The sequence below is a fragment of the Heterocephalus glaber genome, unplaced genomic scaffold (genome assembly GCF_053883595.1).
Source record: "Heterocephalus glaber isolate CG9 unplaced genomic scaffold, H.glaber_assembly_v1.0 deba00001141, whole genome shotgun sequence".
Taxonomy (NCBI): domain Eukaryota; kingdom Metazoa; phylum Chordata; class Mammalia; order Rodentia; family Bathyergidae; genus Heterocephalus; species Heterocephalus glaber.
The window spans coordinates 1,554,966-1,563,058 of NW_028258201.1; the positions used below are offsets into that span (position 1 = coordinate 1,554,966).

Below are 8,093 nucleotides of genomic sequence, written 5' to 3' on the forward strand. Positions count from 1 at the left end.
CTCTTCTTCCCTTGAGGGTTTGTGTTGAGAAGTCTGCTGTGATTCTAATGGGGTTTCCTTTGTATGTGATTTGTTTCTTTTCTCTAACTGTTTGTAGAATTTTGTTCTTCTGTTGGGTTTCTGGAATCTTAACTATTATATGCCTATGTGTAGTTTTTTTATCACTGCTAGTTGGAGTGCTATATGCCTCACTTACTTGTATGTCAAGTTCTTTTACCCTACTTGGGAAGTTTTCTGCCATTACTTCTGTGAACAGTTTTTTTATGTAGTCTGCACTGTCTCCTGTTTCTTCATTGACTCCAATCAGTCTTATGTTATTCTTCTTTGCATGGTCTAACAGCTGCTGGATTGATTTCTCATGGTTCCTTACTATATTTAAGAAATTGAAGTTATTCTTGGGGTAAATGTGTCACTAATTCAGGAGTTAGTCAATGCACAATTGGTACTCTTTGCCTCTTAATATAAAATTTTTGAATGAAATAATTGGGGTCCAGGGATAGAGCTCAGTGGTGCCACTTCCTGCCTCGCAAGTGCAAGGTCCTGAGTTCGATCCCCAGTACCAAAAAAAAATCAATCTTGACTTCAGCCTGGGCTGGTCATAGCCATGCCTCCTGGAACTCATAGCCACAGACAGCCCAAGCCTGTGGGGGCGGGGCCTCCAGGGCAGCTTGGATTAGCTGTCCAGGAGCCATCTCCCCTAATGCACTGGGGCATTGGCCACTCACCCAGAAGGAGAAGCCCTGACTCTGGCCAAATGGAGCTGTCGCTGTGGGAGTGGGTGCTGCTCTCGGGATCAGTTTCACTCATTTCCCCAGGTTGGGCTTGAACTTGAGATCCTCCTGTCTCAGCTTCCCAGAGTGCTGGGATTACAGGAGCTGGCCCAGATCATTTCTTGGCAGTACTTACTGGCTGAAGTCAGTTTCATTTCAAGATGTCGTCTTTTAGCCGACCTTGGGTGTAGGATGTCGGAAAACCCAGAGCAAGAGGAAGGATCACAGTGCGCGTACAGGACCCCCGCTTGCAGAATGATGAAGGCTCCTGGAACTCCTATGTGGACTACAAGATCTTCCTCCACAGCAACAGCAAGACTTCCTTTGTGCGGTGCTGCTACCATGAGTTCGTGTGACTGAGAAAGCAACTGCAGAGAAACACTGGCTTGGTCCTTGTACCTGTACCCGAGCCGCCTGGGAAGGCCCCCTTCTTCGGCAGCTCGGACTAGCCCATTGAGAAGTGCCGAGTCACGCTGAAAACACTGAATCAGCCTGCTGCAGACAGGCAGGTCTGTGGACGCGTCCCTGAGGTCGCCAGTCATGCTGAAAACACCAAATCAGTCCGAGTCCTGGCAGCAATTCACTGCCCCCCTCCCCACTCCTTTGGCCTCTTCTCTGTACAGCCACCTGGCTCCACACTACAAAGACACAGTGGACACTGGACCACCAGACCACTGTACTGGAGCTAATCAAGTTCTCAGCATTCAAAGAATTCCTGCCCAGAGGTGGGGGCTTCTGAGCCGCCTTCCCACTGCTCCTAGTCCAGAGGAAGGGGCTGTCCGGCCACCATCCCTACCACCACTCCCAGTCCAGAGGAAAGGGCTTTTGGGCTGCCGTCCATCCCGCCGCTCCCAGCCCAGAGGTAGGGGCTTCTGAGCTGCTGTCTCACTGCTCCTTGTCCAGAGGAAGGGGCTTCCGGGCTGCCAAACATGCCTACTGCCACTTTTGGACCACCATCCCTACTGCCGCTCCGGCCCTTGGCCCACCTCTCTCAGCTCAGAGGAGGTGAGCCACGTGGAGGTCAAGAGCATCCCCCCTTCCCCCGCAGTCGAAATGAGAAAACATGTAAATAAGTCTGAAAACCAGACTTCCAGATCACCTACAGCAACCCCAAAGGGAAATGAGATGGAACACTCTGATGCTCAACCACCTAGACCCACTGAACTGACAACAAAAGGGGATCTGGAAAAAATGAAATCAGAAATAATTTCTCAGATAACAGGAGAAATTGTGCTCCTAGTGCAAGACATGATTAATAAATCTAGAGAGGAGCTGAGCAACAGGATGGAATCCCAAAATAGGAAACAAATGAAATCCATAAAACAGATGCAAATAGATTTCCAGGAGATGAAAAACTCCATTGAAAGTCTACACAGCAGAATGAGCCAATGTGAGGACAGAATTTCAGATATAGAAGATAAGATTGCAATTAATGACCAGGAAAAGAAAAATTGTTTCAAAATTATAAGGGAACATGAGAAATCAATCCAGCAGCTGCTAGACGATGCAAAGAAGAATAACATAAGACTGATTGGAGTCAATGAAGAAACAGGAGAGAGTGCAGATGACATAAAAAACCTCTTCGTAGACGTAATGGCAGAAAACTTCCCAAGCAGGGGAAAAGAACTTGACATACAGATAAGTGAGGCATATAGGACTCCAACTAGCCTTGATCAAAAAAAAATCTACACATAGGCATATAATTGTTAAGATTCCAGAAACTCAACAGAAGAACAAAGTTCTACAAGCAATTAGAGAAAAGAAACAAATCACATATGAAGGAAAGCCAATCAGGATCACAGCAGACTTCTCAACACAAACCATCAAGGCAAGAAGAGCTTGGAGTGACATATTCCAAGCCCTAAAAGAAAACAGCCTCCAACCCAGATTGATGTACCCTGCAAAACTATCTTTCAAAATGGATGGAGAAATAAGATGCTTTCATGACAAAGAGCACCTTAGGAACTTTGTGAATACCAAACCAGCACTCCAAAGAATTTTACACAATATCCTAGGAACAGACATTGAGGATCACAACCCCAGGAAGGAAAGCAGAATGAACCCATCTGGCATGACAAGAAATTAAATGTAAAGGGGGAGAACCTAACAAAAAGAAAAAGTCATGGCAATGACAAGTCAATACATTTCAGTTATAACCATCAATGTTAATGGTCTCAATTCACCAATCAAAAGAAATAGACTGGCAGAATGGGTCAAGAAGCAAAATCCAATAATATGCTGCATACAAGAAACACACTTCATTCAAAAGGAAACTCATAGACTGAAAGTTAAAGGGTGGAAAACAATACTGCATGTGACAGGAACCCGAAAAAAAAGCAGGAGTAGCTATCCTCTTGGCAGATCAAGTAGATTTCAAACCAACACTGATTAAGAGAGACGAAGAAGGACACTACATCCTTGTAAAGGGAAGAATCCAAGAGGAAGAGATGACAATCATAAATATCTATGCACCAAACACTAGTGCATCCAGCTATATAAAACAAATACTAATGGACATGAAAAGTCATATATGCACTAATACAATTGTAGTGGGGGACCTCAACACCCCACTGTCACAAATAGATAGATCAGCTAGACTAAAAATAAGTAATGAAATACCAGAACTCAATTGAACTCTTGAACAAATGAACTTAACAGATGTTTACAGAGTCTTCCACCCCACAAAATCAGAATACACATTCTTCTCAGCTGCATGTGGGTCATTCTCCAAAATAGACCACATAGTCACACATAGAACATGTTTAAGTAAGTGCAAAGGAATTGAAGTTGTCCCCTGTACATTATCAGACCATAGTGTGATGAAATTGGAGATCCATAGCAAAAGAAACTCAAAAAATTTCATATACACGTGGAAATTGAACAACACACTTCTGAATAACCAATGGGTCACAGAGGAAATTAAAGAAGAAATCAGACAGTTCCTTCAATTAAATGACAATGACAATACAACACATTGGAATCTATGGGACACAATGAAAGCAAGTCTTACGAGGGAAATTCATAGCAGTGAATACGCATATTAGGAAAACAGAACAAGCCCAATTAAACAACCTGATGCTGAACCTCAAGCTTCTAGAAAAGGAAGAACAGGACAACCCCAGAGCTCACACAAGGGAAGAAATTATAAAGATCAGAGGAGAAATCAATGCAATGGAGACTAAGAGAATGATACAAAAAATCAATGAAGGCAAGAGTTGGTTCTTTGAAAGAATCAACAAAATTGACAAACCTTTAGCCAACCTTGTCAGAAAAAGGAAAGAAAAGGCCCAAATCCATGCAATTAGGAATGAAAAGGGTGAAATTACAACAGACCCAGCAGAAATCCAGAGGATCATCAATACCCACTTCCAGAACCTATACACCAATAAGATGGACAACACAGAAGAAATGGACAGATTCCTAGATACATAGGAATTACCAAAGTTGAACGAAGAAGACCTAAAGATTCTGAACAACCCAATATCAACCAATGAAATTGAAAATGTAATTAAAAACTTACCAACTAAGAAAAGCCCGGGCCCTGATGACTTCACTGCTGAATTCTACAAGACATTTAGAGAGGAACTGCTGCCACTACTGTTTAAACTCTTCAATGAAATTGAAAGGGAAGCAATACTCCCAAATTCATTCCTGGAAGCAACCATCACCTTGATCCCCAAAGCAGAGAAAGACCCATCTGAAAAGGAGAACCATAGGCCAATCTCACTAATGAACATAGATGCAAAAATCCTTAATAAGATACTGGCAAATAGAATGCAGAGGATCATCAAGAAGATCATACACCCTGATCAAGTGGGATTCATCCCAGGGATGCAGGGATAGTTCAACTTATGCAAATCAATTAATGTAATACACTATATCAATAGAGCCAAGGACAAAAACCATATGATTATCTCCATAGATGCAAAAAAAGCGTTTGACAAAATCCAACATGCATTTATGATAAAAACCCTACAAAAAATTGGAATAAAGGGACCAGGGATTTAGCTCAGTGGTTCCACTGCCTTTCTTGAAGGTGCAAGGTCCCGAGTTCAATCCCCGGAACCAAAAAAAAAAAAAACAAAACAAAACATTGAAATAGATGGTCTCTACCTCAAACTGATAAAAGCCATCTATGAAAAACCAACAGCCAATATACTAAATGGTAAAAAATTTAAATGCTTCACACTAAAATCAGGAACAAGACAAGGATGTCCACTATCACCACTCTTGTTCAATATAGTTTTGGAAACATTAGCCGCGGCAATTAGACAAGAGAAAGAAATAAAAGGAATAAAGATAGGAAATGAAGAAGTCAAATTGTCATTATTTGCAGATGACATGATACTCTATATAGAAGACCCCAAGAACTCCACCAAAAGTCTTCTAGACTTAATAACTAAATTCAGTCAAGTAGCTGGTTACAAGGTCAACACAAAAAAATCAATAGCTTTCCTCTACACGAATGACAGACTCACTGAGAGAGAAATAGGGCAAACAATTCCTTTCACAATAGCATCGAAAAAACTGAAATACCTAGGAATCAACCTAATGAAAGAAATGAAAGACCTCTTCTCTGAAAACTATGGCACTCTGAAAAAGAGAGATTGAAGATGATATCAGAAAATGGACAGACATTCCCTGCTCCTGGGTAGGAAGGGTTAATATAGTGAAAATGACCATACTTCCAAAACTGCTATATAGATTCAATGCAATTCCAATTGAGATCCCAGCAGCATACTTCATGGACCTTGAGGAAACAATCCAAAAATTCATTTGGAGTGAGAAGAGACCCAGAATAGCAAAAGCAATTCTAGGTAACAGAGACATGGCAGGGGGTATCACAATCCCCAACCTGCAACTATACTACAAAGTTACTGTGATAAAGACAGCATGGTACTGGCAAAAAAGCAGACCTGAGGACCAGTGGAACAGATTAGAAGATGCAGAAACAACGCCAGACACACTCAGCCATCTTATCTTTGATAAAGGAGTCAAACACCCTCACTGGAGGAAAGATAGCCTCATTAATAAATGGTGCTGGAAAAATTGGGCTTCAACTTGCCAAAGATTAAAACTAGACCTGTATCTCTCACCATGCACTAAACTAAAATCAAAATGGATTAAAAATCTAAATAATAAAATAGAAACTTTGAACCAGATGGAACAGAGGTTAGGTAGAACTCTTGAAGACATAGGTGGAGGAAAAGATTTTATGAACAAAACCTCAGTTGCCTGTGATCTAGCACAAACAATCAACAAGTGGGATCTCTTCTTATTAAAAAGCTTCTGCACAGCAAGAGAAGCCACCAGCAGTGTGAAGAGACAACCCACAATGTGGGAAAAAAATCTTCACCTGCTCTTCCTCAGACAAAGGTCTACTATCTCCAATCTATAAAGAACTTAAAAAGATCAGACCTCCCAAATTTAAAGACCCAATCCGAAAATGGGCATCTGAAATGAACAAACATTTCTCAGACAAGGAAGTAGAAATAGCAAATAAATACATGAAAAAATGTTCAACATCAGTGGTCATTCGAGAGATGCAAATGAAAACAATGCTGAGATTCCACCTCAGCCCAGAAAGAATGGCTGCTATCATGAAATCAACCAATAACAAATGCTGGCAGGGCTGTGGGAAAAGAGGAACCCTGCTCCACTGCTAGTGGGAGTGTAGACTGGTGCAGCCATTGTGGAAATCAGTGTGGAGATACCGCAAAGAACTAGGACTGGAAGTCCCATTTGACCCTGCTATTCCGCTGCTGGGGATCTTCCCCAAAGAATTAAAAGAATCATACCACAGTGATATATGTGCACCCATGTTTATAGTGGCACAGTTTGTAATAGCTAAAACTTGGAAACTGCCCAACTGCCCATCAACTGGAGACTGGATAAAGAAAATGTCGGGGTTTTTTTAATGAAATGGAGTACTACTCAGCCATAAAAAATGAGAAATTAGAGACATTTCTAGCTAAGTGGATGCACACTGAGGCGCTACTCTTAAGTGAAATAAATAGGACACACATGATAAATACTGAATAGTTTCTCTGGTGTGACAAACTGAAAGTGTAAATAAGGACTAAATGTATAATAGGTAATAGGAAGAAATAGGAAGAAAAGGGTCAAAGGGGAAGGAAGTGGGAGGGCTAGGCGAAAGGAAAGAAGGGTATGGAATTAATATGAGAAAATGGAAAAATAGGAACAAAATCTTCGTAAATAGGTAGGAATGGAGGGGTTGAAGGGAGGGCTGGGTAAGGGTGAAAAATAAGAACCAAGAGAGACTATGTAAAGGTGCAAATTTCCAATGATGAATGTCATTATATTGTAGACCTAAAATATACCAATGATTAGAATGAATAATCAATCGATAATGCAAAATAGGAAGAAAAGGTCCATAGGGGTAGGGGTAGTGGGAGGGGCAGGGGAAAGGAAAGAAGGGAAAGGAAAAATGCTGAGAAATGGAAAAAATGGAAATAAAGTCTTTGTAAATAGGGAAGGGTGGAGGGGGTGAAGGGAGGGCTAGGAATGGGGAAAAAATAAGAGCAAAGATGCATTATGTAGAGTACAGTTCCCAATGATGAATGTAATTGTGTTGTATACCTACAATGTACCAATAAAGGAAAAAAAAAAAAAAGGGCACCGCCAGGACCTGCAGCACTTCCTGGGGAGGGGCCTGCAGAGCGTGGTCCTCCTGTCAGACAGCCAGCTGCACCTCTTCCTGCAAAGCCTGCTCTCGGTGCCCGAGATCGAGGCCTGCATCCAGGGCCGGAGCCCCACCACGGTGGCGGAGGACGCCATCCTGACCTACGCCATGTCCAACTGAGGCTGGGCCCAGGAGGAGGGGCCGGGCGCGGCCGGCTGGGGGCAGGGAGATCAGCGCATGGATGGCAGAGAGAGCTGAATTCCTGGGATCAGTGTTTTCCATAAAGCCCGACTTCTCTTCACCCAGATGTTTGGAAAAACTGGAAAAATACTGAAAGCTCCCACGGGACCTGCAGTCCTCAATTCGGATGTTTTTCTGCCTTGCAAGTGGGGGCCCCACCTCTCCCAAGTGACAATGCTGGGGCCTCAGAATTGTATGTGGTCCCTGTTCCTGAACTCTAAGATTTCAATGCTATAGAACTGGTACCTGAAGATGCTGGATAAGAATATAAAAAGTTATTTATTGTTTGGTTTTTATGGAGACAGGGTCTTGCCCCACAACGCTGACCTTGAGCTCACTATGTAGCCCAGAGTGGCCCCGAACTGCAGGCGATCCTCCTGCCTCAGCTTCTCCAGGGCTGGGATAAAACGTTATTTATAAAAAAAACAACAAAATCCTTC

At 42.4% G+C, this 8,093-nt stretch overlaps 1 pseudogene; it reads left to right on the forward strand.

Annotated features, from left to right (window-relative positions):
* The first annotated feature begins 962 nt into the window (after positions 1-962).
* Positions 963-7,671, forward strand: LOC101712481 (sorting nexin-11 pseudogene; annotated as a pseudogene).
* The last annotated feature ends 422 nt before the right edge of the window (positions 7,672-8,093 follow it).